Below are 15,126 nucleotides of genomic sequence, written 5' to 3' on the forward strand. Positions count from 1 at the left end.
CTTTCCGCAAGGCACAGAAGCACTACACAAAACTTGCTCCACGCGCGAAAAGCGTAGCGGCGCGCTTAATCCTAACAGTGCACAAGCGTGAGCGGCAGGTTTGTGTAATCGTCTAGACAGTTTTTGAAGCCTTTCATATTTTCTAATTTGAACTTGCTTCCGGAAAGGTTGGTGCGCAGAAAAATGAGGAGGAGGCGATGCGGGTAGGCAACGATGTTACACCTGACGTCATGCTTTGAAATCAATCGAACAGCGCGGACAAGCGGGACAAATTTGACTCAAAAACACGGAAGACATAGATGGGCGCTCGTATTCCGTAGTTCTTCGTCCTATTTGTCCGTGCTGTTCTTTTTATTTCAACTATTGTAAACGTTTTTTGTTTGTAGGTGGCTGCTGCCGAAGGAGGCATCCGCCGGGGCAGAGACTTTAACTGTAAACACTGACTGTAACTTTAAATCCAAGAAGACCCTGTTCTTCGTCTTGATTTTCACTTCTCTCCTGTTGTCGTATTGGGGAGGCCGTATAGTCCAGTCTCCCGGATACCGGGGACGTCGAAAATTTCCAAAGGTGCGGGTCACTTTCTGCTTACAGGTATACCGTGCCCCGATTGTCTACCACGAACAGATACGTCTATCCCCAGATTTGAGACCATCTATCGAGCTCTCATAACGTTGAGGAACAACAGCAGCGTGGCTTCCATAAAAAAGTTCGTACCTGTGTTGAAAATGCAGTGTCACCTCAGATTCGCTCGTCATTCACCGACAGAATAGAATGGCCCAAACCCACCAAAACACGCGATCAGTGTTATTGTTTGGGGGCAATCCTATTGTGAAGGGCTCCTGTGTTTACGAATTCAGAAACGTTTTGGCCTTACTGGGTCGCAACAATTTTATCTGACCGTCAGAGTAGAATGGCCCAAACCCACGAAAACACGCGATCAGTGTTATTGTTTGGGGGCAATCCTATTGTGAAGGGCTATTGTGTTTACGAATTCAGAAACGTTTTGACCTTACTGGGACGCAACAATTTTATCTGACCGTCAGAGTAGAATGGCCCAAACCCACCAAAACACGCGATCAGTGTTATTATTTGGGGGCAATCCTATTGTGGTGAAGGGCGCTTGGGTTTACGAATTCAGAAATGTTTTGGCCTCACTGGGACGCAACAATTTCAGCTGACATTGTTTCTGGAGAGGTGGTGGCAAGTCCCATCTCTCGCCCTTCCCCCCTTTCACTTACCCTAAACCAAATCTAGAAGCTCTCCTGTCCAGAAAATGAAAGAAAACGACGATAAACATTGCTCCTCATTTTTGGATAACGATAACATGGCATTCCACACACAATCCGTTTCCAGTCTAGGAGGGACGCTCAGCACCCGCATGACTTCCCTCGATGAGTCCCTTAGCCTCAAGATCGCTCAGTTGGGACAAAAAACTGCATCACTGCATTTAAATTCGGGAGCAGAGTGCGCACAAACACGCAATAAGCCGGAGATATGTTTTCGAGGGGAGGGCCATATGCGGGCCTGCACGCAGCCCCTTCTCCAAGATGCAGGTTCACAAGACCCACGACATCAACCCCTCATTCCCTCTCTGTGTGGCAACGAAACTGTCGATTCTTTCCCAGCAAGAGACACTCCTTCGGCTTCCTCACGCAGACATCATCCCCAGCTCCTCCTCGGTAGGTGGTGGTCGCTTGCGAGGTCTCGGCTCGGGCTGTAGGACATTTCGTCGAAAGGCAATTCGTAGCAGTCAACTCGTAGTAGGGCAATTCGTCGCATAGGCCAATTCGTAATAGGGCAATCCGTCAAGATGACAATTCGTCACCCTATTAGAAGTTTCTTGTGTGTTTGGGGGTGCTGTGAACTGGACTGCGATGAGGGCCGGATCCGCGATGAGGGCCGGATCGAGAATCTTCTCCGAGGACGCTGACCACGGGCTACCACAAGTGAGCAAGACATACTAATCGTGGCCGCCGCAGCAGTAAAGCCATCCCTGACGCCTAAACAAATCAAGTGTGAGCTCGACCTTTCGGCAAGCACGAAAACTGTTCGACGCCGCTTACATGATGTGCGGCTACGAAACAGTGTCCCTGCTAGCAAAGGCGGGGCAAAGGCGGGGAGCGGCCGATCGTGGGCGCCGAGCGCTGAGTAACAGCAGTTGTCGAGTTGGTGAGCGCGAACACAGGCGGCGCTGCGAAGCGCGCCTCCGTGACGTCAGCTTAGGGATTCTCGCATTTGTCGTCTGCTTCACTCAGGATCGCTCTGCCTGCTGTTTCTTTGCGCTCGGTCAACGTCTGATCCTTGTCCGCACCAGAATTGGCGTGTGGGTAACTTTTTATCATAATAATAGGCTTAAAATCGCATACACTAGCTCATGGTGTCAATTAAAGTATAGTTTTGAATACCGCTACGGGAGAAACATTGCCGGCGCCACCTCATTCCTTGCGAAGCCGGTCCTGTGCGGAGCGCGAAGAGTCGGAGCTAGGCGTCAGCTTCTCATGTAAGCATTCGAACAAAAGGAACAGTCAGCTGCTAATAACCGACAACAGCGAAAATGGAAGACCAAAACAAATTCTAGGCCTTCAGGGCTGTCGGCTTTGGCAGAAGGCATCACGATTCCCGGTAATCATATGTAAGGTAAAACAGTTTTTTCAACCTTGCCGAACTCTCGAACGCGTTTTGTCACATCACTTTACGTTGTCAAGGCATGAAAGTTTGGCGACATGCACTATAGACTGCAAAAACTGTAGGTTGAGTTCTAAATAACCCAGTGTGTATATACGCGCGTGATGATTCTATACCAGGCATCTAACCAGTATGGAGGTTTATTGAGCAAAACGAGTCACGTCTTCGTTAAATTTATAGTAACACATATATGTTAAGACCTGGAGGGATATTTCGGAACATTTTGCACAGCCATATCTTCCCGATATTCGGATATGCGTTATAGAAAAACTGCACTCAAGCGGAGGGGGAGGAGTAAGAGGAGGAGGGGAAAACTTTGTTAAACAATTAAATCGATCTGGTTAGTGGGCCGGGTCCTCAGTCCAGGACAAGAGAGTAAAAGTAATTTTCTTGAAATCTTAGAACGCCATCCCGAGTAAAATAGGATTTGTTCTTCGCGCCTGGAAGGGTTGAAAAGCAATAAAGGGCTACCTGGAATTCTTCTTCGGTTTCGAGTCTTGTAATATATGCAGGTGTACTATTTATTACGTTAGTTAGCGAGTCTATCATGCCTTCAACACCGTAATCATGTCATCATTGTTCGAGTTGAGAGTCAGTTCGTTATGATAACGATATAATTACGATAGAAATTCGGAGCACAAAAGCCGCCTTCGAGTACTGTGGACCACGTTGTTTAGGGCGCGATCGCGGTGGCGTAGCACAAACCTTCTCATTGTAATTGCATGTGAATAAACAAAGCACGCTGCGGATATGCACCTTCTTGCACGCAGCCGTAATGAAAGCCAAGTTGTGAAGAAGGGAATGTATGCCATACAAAATGAAGGAAATATCCACACGACCTTTGTGAGGCTCCCAAACATCCAGAAACCTCGTAATAAAAAGTTGGTGACAGCACAGAAAAATTAATGCGTTGGGCAGAAAAAAAAGCAAGAAACATTAATCCGATACAAGACAACAACGAAAGAAACAGAAGAAAGCCGCTTTATTTCCTGCTGTGCGGATGAGCGTGTAGAGGCCGCTGCTTGGTACGTAGTATTAGACTGTTGAGTCTTCAAAGGAGCATCTCAAAAATACTGCAGGGAAGCCTACGCATTTTGAATACTTATCGAGAAGCTCTGATCGCTGATCCTCGCGAATAAGCAATAAGAATAAGAAAGGACGAGTTACACACGATCTTCTGACCGATACTCTGAAGAAAGTTGTTCTCTATCTCTTCGTGTGTTGCAAACTTGTGGGGGATACAGCTTCAAATTATTCAGATGCGTCAGAAGCTGGCAAAGTAACTGAGTCGCTAGAAATACGCTTTTTAACGCACTACAGCAACGAAGCGGGCGATTTCTAGCCCAGGCACTGTCGCCCCTCACGAGCGGAGTGTAGCAGACGACAGCGGCGCGAATCCCTAAGCCGACGTCAGAGCCAGGGGGCGCCACTCAAAGATCTCACCGCCAATAGGCCTCCTGCGCTGGAGTTTTGGTAGAGTACAGGAACTCTAAGTTTTGGCGACATGCAGCGCCCCTAGAGGCCGACGCCTCTGGGTAGTACAAAAGCAGACGACCCTCGCCGCCCTCCATGTGTTTTCAATTACAAGCCAGAGTGAAAGTTGGTTGTGGCGCTTTGTGGCGTCTTTAAATGACTGCGTACTGTATGAAATAGTCCTTAAAGTAGTTGCAGAGGCTAAACAAAATAAAATCTGCTAAAAGAAGCCTATTTGTCGGCTTTCTTTTGAGCGAGCTGTCCCGGTGGTCGCGGCGTGGGACAGTATCGCCAGGTCGGGTGGTTTAACTGTTTGACGACAGTTACAGTTTTTTCTTCTTGCGTGCGGTCGACAAAGGAAAGTTCACGAGTAGCATAAACACGGAACGCTGCTCATCCTATATCCTGAGGTAACTGCAAAAGGTTGCTTCAGCGGAGCATGCAAGCGAACGCAAGAATTGCGCAGCCGACTAAGCTGACACTGCTGGCCTGGCACCGCCTTTGAAACGAGTGGAAATTTTGTTTCGTATTTTCGCAAACTAAATTATTCTTGCGTAACGTTTTACGCCACACCATTTACGAACGGCAGGGTACATGTATACGCGAGTAGGTGAGGCAATAGCGCCAAATAAACAAATTAAGCGCTATTAAAGGACGCAAAACATGCACCAAATTACACGCCCGCTGCCTGCAGAGATGTGTACTTCTATAACATCACATAACACAGCATAACATAACACAGCCGCATACACGCCGCGGGGCCCCGAATATTTACATACGATCATCACTGACTGTGTTGGTTTTCTAGTGCAGGGGTCGTCGAATGTGAACGCCGACACGCCAGTTTTGACTTCAAATGGAGACAGCGAGACAAGAACAGAGAATTGGCGTCCTCCAGTTGAATTGCCCCCCCCCCCTTCCCATCTTCACACTTCGCCAGATTATTGTCAAATATTACTATAAATTCGCTGAATTTTTTTCTCTTTGCATTCAAAGCCCCCCTCCACCTACCACCCGATTTGCCGCCCAGCCCTCCTCCGTGTCAGCTGCATGGAACTCGGCCGTTGCTGACCCTCATTCTAGGCTATTAAGTGCGAACTGGGAATGTATGCTGCAAGAGCGTAATTAAGTAAAGTGAGAGCAAACAAGGAAAGCGAGCGGCCTCTTAGTTCGCCCGACCACTTTGTTTTACGGCCACTAATTTCGGAATCGCAAAACAGATTTCACGCTTCTGACGGTCGCCCGGGGCATTTTGTCACTGAGGCACGCAGCAAAACGGCAAGCTAACGCTGCACCATGTATTCGTAACGGCGACGCAAACGAGCATTGTTTAATGAAAGTGCACGCATAGTGTGCAGGTACGCAAAAGAGCGGCGCACCGCAGCAGGCGAGCCTGCGGTCCGCCGAACTCGCTGGCTTTTTAAAGCGCGATCATCGCCGATTGCGTCACTCTTCGTTTTTGATCGGCTGTTGTTGAGAAGTCTTTGTCACCTAGAGTATTAGTTTAAACTAGAAATTTCACTTAAAATTTCACTTCGTACGACCATCGATCGCCGAACCTGCGAGTAGCAGACGCCGTCACGGTCCCGGCACTTTCGTCGGCGCTGTAAACGTGCTTAGCGCTGCAAAGCTTTTTCCCCTAATGCCAAGTTGATCGCTGAAATAGATCGGACGCGTCGGGGATGAGCTGGTGACCCCGTCGCAAAATAATCGGGAGCGTCGAGCTCATTTTGCATCTGTCAACACATGATCCTATGGGACCCGCGCAGCTTTGTACTACCCGGAAGTACTGCCCGGAAGCCGCTTGCGCAGCGCCCCCTGGGCAGCGCAGGAGGCCTATCTTGCGCCGCCTCGCTAACAGCTCAAGGGCGGTATTCTCGTAACTGTCCCTTTTGAAAACCTCCCTTTTGAGTCCCTTTCATCATGACGTACTTTCGGTTAAGCAGTGAGTGTTGGCAGTAGGTTTGTTGCGCTTGCGTTACGTCACTTCCGGTTGTTTGCTTTTAGCGTCAGGGCTCGCCAAAAGGGACACTTTTGAAAGGGACGCAAAAGGGACAAAAGGGACACTCAGCGGCCGAGCAATCCCTCGCAACGATCCATGGCAGCAGATACTCCGAGAACGGCACTTCTTCAAGCAACGAGCAATGATACCGGCCCACCCCGTAAAAGCAAGTAAGCAACCAACTACCGCTCGCACTCCGCCCTCTCCCCGACTCCCCGATAACGACTACAAAATTATATTCCGACCGCGTTCGGGTCTGCGTGTTGCAGCCTGGCAGGATCGCCAGATTATGCAAAGCATACTACAAGCTAGCCGAATCCCCGAACGCATTTTTCACGCCCGAGTTACAACGCAACCGCAAGCGCAGCAGAACCTCGTCGTAGTCAGCACGCCTGATGAAGCTTGCGTTGAAGCATTGCGGCAAATCAACACTCTACAGCTTGGCACTGCAACCTACGAAGTAATGGCATACCTAAAACCCCCACCGGGCACTGTTCGAGGAGTTATCCATGGCATAGGCCAAGGCACTACGCAAGAACAGCTGAGCAACATCATAGCTACCACAGGACCGAGAATCATCGACGCTCGTATGCTGGGAGCCTCTACTTCTGCAGTGATCACCTTTGAAGGCCTGCACGTGCCGTTTTACATCAAAGCTTACGGCCTGCTTACGCGCTGCAGACCATACCGACCGACAGTCCAGTGTTGCTTACTGTGTGGTGAACTGGGCCACCGGCGAGACGTGTGTCCAAACCCAGACACATCTACCTGTGCTAAGTGCCACGCGAAAGACCCCGCACCGGATCACGATTGCACACCAGTGTGCCAACTTTGCGGACTTAATCACCTTACAGCTAGCAGGGAGTGCCGAAAGAAATTGCGCCCACCCCCTCCACCTCTTCGAGTGCGGGAGCGGGCCCTCAGCGAGCAAGCGCATCGATACTCCTCATCGGAAACGGTCAGCAACGGTCATCAGCAACGGTCACCGCTTCCGCAAGCACCACGACAGCGCTCTGCCCAAGCCCAGGTGAGCTGGTCAGCGGTGGCCGCTACATCACCCACTGCTCTAGAACAGTTCCCACCTTTACCCGCTCACGCTGAAATACCCCCCACGCCCATAAATGACCCCCGATACACGGCGCTCGAACAAGAAAACGCGAAATTGTGTACTCACCTCGCTGACAATTCAAAGCACCTCGCCACCCTCGAACAAGAATTGAAGCAACTTCGCACCCAAATACAACGGCAATCCTCCTCTTGTTCAGAAAGCACAGCCTCATCTACGTCGTACACCGCACCCCCTGCTAACAACTCCGCACCTTCAGCTGAAATGCAACAACATTCCAGTTCCCTCTCCGAAACAGCATCCTCCACACCATCTACCTCACTTCGCGCTGGTGGCGCCTCCACTGCAACTATAGACGACCTCAAGCGGTTCATATTTGATATGGTCTCGCAACTCCGATCAGAAATCCAGGTTCTCGACAAACGTCTCTGTGCAATTGAAGCAACCAAAAAGAAGAAGCACAAGAAACCCAAACACCGCTCATTACCTTCCAGCTCGACGGTAAAGCTTGCCCCCTTCTAAATGATGGCGACTCCAACTACCCCTTCCCCTACACCTAATGCACCTACAACATCCCCACCCTCCATAATACTTTGGCAATGGAATTGTAGATCTTTCTGTACCAAAAAGTCATCACTTCTTCCCCTCACCCAGCAACATTTTCCAGATGTCATCGCCTTACAAGAAACCGACACAGATACAGTAACTCTCCGAGATTATGCAACATACTCCACGAACTCCACAGCACGAACAGCCATCCTCGTACGAACCAACCAAACAGCACAGCTTCACTCTCTCCCTACAACCATTGACTACACCTTTGTCGAAATACTCCCTCGGAAAAAGACTCTACCTAGCCTCTATATTCTGAACATATACAGCCCTCCCACCGCCCCACTCGCTGAAATTGACCGATTATTCAAGCAAGCAAGACAGTGCACTAGAGGACACAGATTAGTAATCTAGGCGACTTTAACGCGCAGCATACGGCATGGGGATATTCTCGCAACAACCGCAAAGGCAGTCAACTATACGAAGCTATCCAACAAAATCATCTTCATCTCTGCAACGTTCCACACACCCCGACCCGCATTGGAAATAGCGTGTCCCGTGATACCTCGCCCGACCTAACACTCACCTACAACATCAAGAACGCCATTTGGACGTGTCTGGAAGAAACGCTGGGGAGTGATCACTACATAATAGAGCTACAAATTCCTTTCCATAAAAATACTCATCAACGCATTGGAACCGCCCGCCTCACCGATTGGAAGCAATTTAGAGAACACTGCCCCACGGATCCAATCCACAATCTGGAAGATTGGACCACCACACTACTTACAGAAATGGGCAAGCACACCAAGGAATTCCCACTCACACAGGAAAACCCTGTCGTAGACAACCACCTTCGCCACCTGTGGGATGCCCGTAGGGGACTGCTCAAACGCTGGAAAAAACAGAAAACGAATCGAAAACTCCGAATCCGCATATCCCAGATCACGCTAGATGCAGAAGCATACGCTCACCAACTAAGCCGGCAAAACTGGACGCAGTTTTGCGACAGACTTCAAGGAACTCTCGGAACCCGCCGCACCTGGCATTTACTTCGGTCTCTTATGGGTACGAAAGAATCGAAAGCGTCTACAGCACACCAACTACGACGGCTCATTCACAACCACCCAGGGACTGAACAAGACCTGCTAAAAGAACTAAAACAGCCCCTTGAAGCGCCGCCATCACAGCCTGCCATGATACTTCCACCATATACCGGCCACTCCAATGCGGAACTCGATGCACCCTTCACCATAACTGAAATGGAAGCTGCACTGCACAACCTCACCAGGAACACTACCCCCGGCAAGGACAAAATTCCCAATAAACTCCTCCGTAATCTGGATTTTGTAACCCTCGACAATCTACTAAACTACATCAACGAACACTGGATCGCAGGCACCTTGCCTTCACAATGGAAGCACGCAGACATAACACTGATCCCCAAACCCGGAAAGCCACTTAACCCCAAGAACCTCCGACCTATTTCCCTGACATCTTGCGTAGGAAAACTTTTCGAACATATGGTCCACAATCGCCTCTCACCCCACATCGAAGACAACAATTACTTTCCTCACACAATGTTCGGTTTTCGGCCGCACCTCTCCGCTCAGGATATTTTACTCCAGCTGAAAGAAGATATACTGAGCAAGTTGTCAAATCAGCACAAATATTCCATTCTTACATTAGACATCAAAGGTGCTTTTGACAACGTTACACATCAGGCCATCCTGCGAGGACTCAGCTCAATCAATTGTGGACAACGTCTTTACAACTATGTCACCACATTCTTCACCAACCGTACCGCCACAGTGGGTATTGGGCACCTCCGCTCGGACACCTTCACAACCGTACCGCAGGGGACCCCGCAAGGCTCCGTAATTTCACCACTACTTTTTAATATCGCAATGAAGGACCTCCCACCACTTCTGGAAGCGATCCCCAACCTCCGACATGGAATGTATGCAGATGATTTGACACTATGGACCCCTACAGGATCCATCGGTGCCCAAGAAGAGGCCCTCCAAACTGCAATACATGTGACACAGCAATACCTCCAAGCCCGCGGTCTTGAATGTGCTCCAGAAAAATCGGCCCTTTTAACACTCAGCAAAAGAACAACCAGGAGAAACGCGCAAGATATACCCGACCCGGAACTCAAGATCAACAACCAGCCAGTCCCCAACGTCCCCTACCTCCGTATATTGGGTCTAACCATTCCAAAGGATGGCTCAGGTTCCCAAACGATCCTCCCCCTACAGCGGACCCTCGCACAGCTCATGCACCTCATACATCGCGTCTCCCATCGTCGCTTCGGCCTCAAAGAAACCGACACGCTTCGCCTAATACAAGTCATCCTCATCAGCCGGATAGCATATGGTGCTCCATATCTAACCCTTAAACCAGCCGAGATCCTTAAACTTAACTCAGCGATCCGCCAAGCATACAAGACAGCCCTGGGTCTCCCTCCCAAGACAGCGACTACTAAACTCCTGCAGCTTGGCGTCCACAACACATGGGAAGAAATCGAAGAGGCACACCACACTTCTCAAATACAGCGGCTTAAACTAACTCCAACGGGTAGGGCAACGCTCTTGAAACTTCAATACTCTATACCGCCCAACCACGACCGAAAATTCGCATCCCTCTGGCTATACGACAAAACATTCGCGTTGCTCCAATCCCAAGAAATATGCACCCCACCTACAACAAAGCACGCCGAGCAGCAAGATCCCGCACCATTTATAATCAGTACCACCACCTCCCCTGCACCCGATATACAGATGCATCGCCATACCCCCACAAATCTGCACAAGCCGCCAGCGTGGTTAATGCCAGAGGAACTGAGCTCGCTGCAGTGTCTGTTTTCACCAACTCCACCGAAACAGCTGAAGAGGTTGCCATTGCCCTTGCCCCCACAACAGGCCAAGACTTTTTAACCATTGTTACTGACTGCCAAGCCGCTTGCAGGAACTACCTAAAAGGACGCATATCACAACCCGCCTTGAAAATTCTGCAACAAGCGAAACTACTTCCAGAACTGCAAATAATTTGGACTCCAGGTCACGAATCCCTCGGGGGTAACGAAGCGGCACACGCCGCTGCCCGCGCTCACTCACACCGGGCCGTTTCCCACGAGGGCCACGAACCCCCATCGGAAGCAACAGTTAAGCCCACCCCGCTGCAAACATACGCCGAAATACTCGCCCACTACAGGAACGAGCGTCGCAAATACCCATTCCCCCACCCGAACCTCTCTCGCGATGAAGCTACTACCTTCCGGCGCCTACAGACAAACTCCTACCCACATAACACCCTGCTACATGCCATGTATCCCACCCAATACCCTGCCACATGCAACTCCTGCCCCAACCCAGGCACCCTGTACCACATTGTATGGGAGTGACAGCAATCCCCTTCCCTCACCCCTAACCCCAACCCTACTTATGAGCAGTGGGTGGAGCTGCTGACCAGCTCCGACCTTCCACACCAGCGACGATTCGTGGAGAGGGCACGGATGGCCAGCGTAACCCAAGGCATCCCGGACTAAGGAAGCCTCCCACCGGGCGGGTGCCCTAACATCAGCACCTGGTCTCCAATAAAGTTTATTCATCATCATCATCATCTTGTCGGCGATAGACGATGAGACAAATGGAAATTTACAGTGGAGGAGGTTAAGAAGGCTATCGACGAACTAAGTCCGGGAAATTCTCTAGGCCCGGACGGGTTGTGCACGGCGTTCTACAAACTTTTCCGCAATGACTTAAGTCCAGTGTTGCGTGGCCTGTACAAAGAATCCTACACGCAGGAAAGACTGCCGCCCTCGTTCTCACAATCGCACACTGTTCTCATACCGAAAACAGACGTAAGGTACTGCGTATAGGCCAATATCTTTAACGAATGTTGATCATAAAAATTTGATAAAGTTTTAGCAAAGAGATTACAGAGTGTGATAACTAACATAGTGGGTGAACACCAAACATATGGTATAAAGGGGAGGTCTATCACAAGTAATATACACATAGCACGGAGCATTCTCGAGTGTTGTGATGGCATGAATGACGTTGTAGCTATGCTACAAATAGACCTGGAAAAGGCCTTTGATAAGGTCTCGCATGAGCTACTCTATACTATTTTGGAAAAAGTAAACCTCGGGAAAGTAATAATGGAGGGCGTAAGACTGGCGTATAAAGATTGTTCAACAAGGCTTGTAATAAATCGGTCAGGGAGCCGACTAATAAATGTCACGCGTTCAGTTGGGCAGGGATGCCCGCTGTGCCCTTTACTGTTTTGTTTGTACATCGAGACGTTTTGTGCTAGCATCATAAACAGCAATATTATACATGGTTTCCAGTTGCAAGCATGAGAGGTACGTGTATTGGAATACGCGGATGACATTGCTTTATTTTGTCGTGACAGAAAAAGCATCAGTGTTGCAGTGGCGTTGCTTAAGATATTCTGCGAGTATACTGGGAGCTCTGTAAATTGGGGCAAGTGCTTGGGTTTTTGGCACGGCAACTGGGACGTAACCGCGAGTGTGTTTGAAGGTGTGAACTGGCAGGTTATGCCGGCCAAATACTTAGGCGTTCCACTGGAAAACTACCGAGATAGCGACCCGTACTGGCGAAGCCAGACGACGGCGCTGCGTCATAAAGCGGAAAAGTGGGAAGGGAAGGGGCGTGCGCTGTCGATGTTTGCGCGCGCAACAGTGTGGAATACGTTTTTGTTTGCGAAGCTTTGGTACGTTTTGCAAGTGATCCACTGTTCTCGCGCCAATGTTCAGCGGCTGCACCGCGTTTGTGCTGTTTTAAGTGCGAATGCACTTTATAAGCGACCCCAAACCATCCACCGCCGGCGGCGGCGGCGGCGTCGGCGGCGTCCGCAGTGCTCCTCTATATTTAAAAAAGAAACAGCATCCGGCGCCAGGTTTCGATCCGAAGACTTTGCGGCCGCAGCGCGACGCGCTACCGACTAAGCCACGGAAGCCACTTTTTTTTTTTTTTTTTTTTTTTTTTTCTTTATTGCCGAAAAGGACAAAACAACACATATACAACAATACCAGCCACAATGACTGATAAAACATGAAAGGAAAGAAGGAAAAGAAAAAAGGGGGGGACTGCATCGCTTTGAGCGAGCAGTTAAAAGAAATGTACTTTCATGACAGCCAAGTCATCCATTAGAGACAATATTTCTTCATCATAGCCTGCTCTGTGGAACACCTCGCGTAATTTGCATATGCTTTCTACAAAATAACAACATACAGATCGAGCATTTACATCTGCATTACGCACATCCATACGGCTCCTCCATATAGCATGTAGGCCCAGGAGGAAGAACAGGTCGTAGGGCAAAACATCTGGACCTATAGCGAGGTATCGAATTCCATGGGGCGTCAAAGGCAGTTCTTTCTTTAAGGTGCGCTGCAGGACATCCCAAAAAAAAACTGCGTCCCAGCAGTCCAGGAATACGTGTTCAATACTCTCTGGTTTCCTGCAGAGTGAACAGTCCGCACCCCACGGCAAGAAGAGCTCCTTGGCAGCCATCCACGTCATAACCGGAAGAGTTTCTGTGTGCATCTTAAAGAAGAAAGTCTTAATTCCCCCCGGCACTGGCATTTTCTTCACTCTCTTCAAGACATCCTGACCTGGGCCCGCATTGTAAATAGAACGATACAAGGGTTCGGGAAATAAACATTCGATCAAATCCCCCATCAATTTTTTACGTGTCACGGAAGAAAGAAAATCACGCGAGAAGCGTGCCGTGAGAAACCGATAAGAAAAAACCACTTCCTTCAAAAAAAGACTAACGGTGTAACGAGCCACAACAGCAGAAGTAACCAGAAAGTCAGGCAAAGCATCACCCAAAGCAAACTGCATAAAAGTTCGCAAGAAAGGGTTAGACTGGTCCCGCAAAAAGAAAAAACGTGACACAACTTGTCTTAAAAAGAGATGGGGCAAAGCTAGCCCACCCCCTTTGAGCTTTCTAAAAAGATTAGTACGACTAGTTCTTTCGAACGTTGAATTCCAAACGAACACGGCAAAAATGCGGTGAAACTTCTGAATATTCAAACGGGAACAAAACAAAGCCTGCATAACATACCAAATCTTGGCCACTAGAAAAACATTACAGATCGTGACACGAGCAAAGATGGACAGATTACGACCCCCCCAGTTCCCTGTCCGTTCTCGTATTTCCTGTGCTTTTTCACACCAGTAAGTCCTGTTATCACGGTAATGCTGCAGCGGTACTCCTAGATAAGACGTTGGTTTTGATGACCACGTGACACCCTTGAAGATGCGTGGAAATTGCAGCCAATCGCCATGCCAGAGACCGACACACTTCTTGTAATTAACTGAACTGCCCGTGACATCACAGAACTCCTGTGTTATGTCCAAGGCATTTGAAACACTTTGTTTGTTAACGCAAAAAAAAACAACATCATCTGCGTATGCCATTATTCTGACTTCGGACGATTCTAGTGTAAAACCCTGTATGCCGGTACTGTTGTTAATTCTTCTACATAAAGGTTCCAAGTAAAGCGCGAAAAGAAGAGAGGAAAGTGCGCAGCCTTGTCGTATTGAGGCACACACATCTATACTCTGTGTTAGTCGTCGGTTGACTAAAATCTTAGTTGTGCACTTATGGTAGGCCATTTTAACTCCGTCAAGTATAACTTTTCCAAGTCCTGCGCGTTCCAGGATTTTGAAAAGAATGGAATGGCACACCTTATCAAACGCCTTTTCAAAATCAATTTGTATCATCGCCACCCTCCTAAAATCTATGTCGCATGCTTCCAGAATACTCCGTGCAACATGTATGTTGGTATAAATGGTTCGTCCTTTTATCCCGCAAGTTTGATGGGGCCCGACCAACGTTTGGATGACCCCCTGAATTCGCTTAGCCAGTACCTTCGTGAACACTTTGTAATCAGTGTTAGTCAGGGTAATGGGCCTATAGCCAGTGACTTTTGACAATTGTTCTGCATCGTCACTCTTGGGAATCAGAATTGTATGTGCTTTTGAGAAGGACGGAGGTAAAAAACCAAAGCTGAAGGATTCACGGAAAACTTCATATAAAATAGGCGCCACATCCTTCTTGAATAATTTATAGAACGCAGTACCTAACCCGTCTGGTCCCGGCGATTTCCCGTTATTTAAATTGTTTATCGCGTCTTCGATTTCCTCCACGCTTATGGGGCTACCTAAACTCTCAGTTGTCTCTTTTTCTAATTGGTGCAAAAGGCTAAGAAATGAGCTCTCAAACCCATCCGGTGCCTGTTTACAGGAAAAAAGATCTTTGTAGTATTCGAAAAAAGCTTTTTCAATTTCAGCTTGTTCACGGACTTCGG

General features: G+C 48.8%; 1 protein-coding gene across 4 annotated transcripts in view; it reads left to right on the top strand.

The window, feature by feature from the left end:
- The window catches only part of LOC144155851 (uncharacterized), a 1,021,707-nt gene that overhangs the window by 922,127 nt on the left and 84,454 nt on the right, over positions 1-15,126 (top strand). The window lies entirely within an intron of this gene.

The sequence above is a fragment of the Haemaphysalis longicornis genome, unplaced genomic scaffold (assembly GCF_048455015.1).
Source record: "Haemaphysalis longicornis isolate Haplotype H1 unplaced genomic scaffold, Haemaphysalis longicornis Haplotype H1 scaffold_1, whole genome shotgun sequence".
Lineage (NCBI taxonomy): Eukaryota > Metazoa > Arthropoda > Arachnida > Ixodida > Ixodidae > Haemaphysalis > Haemaphysalis longicornis.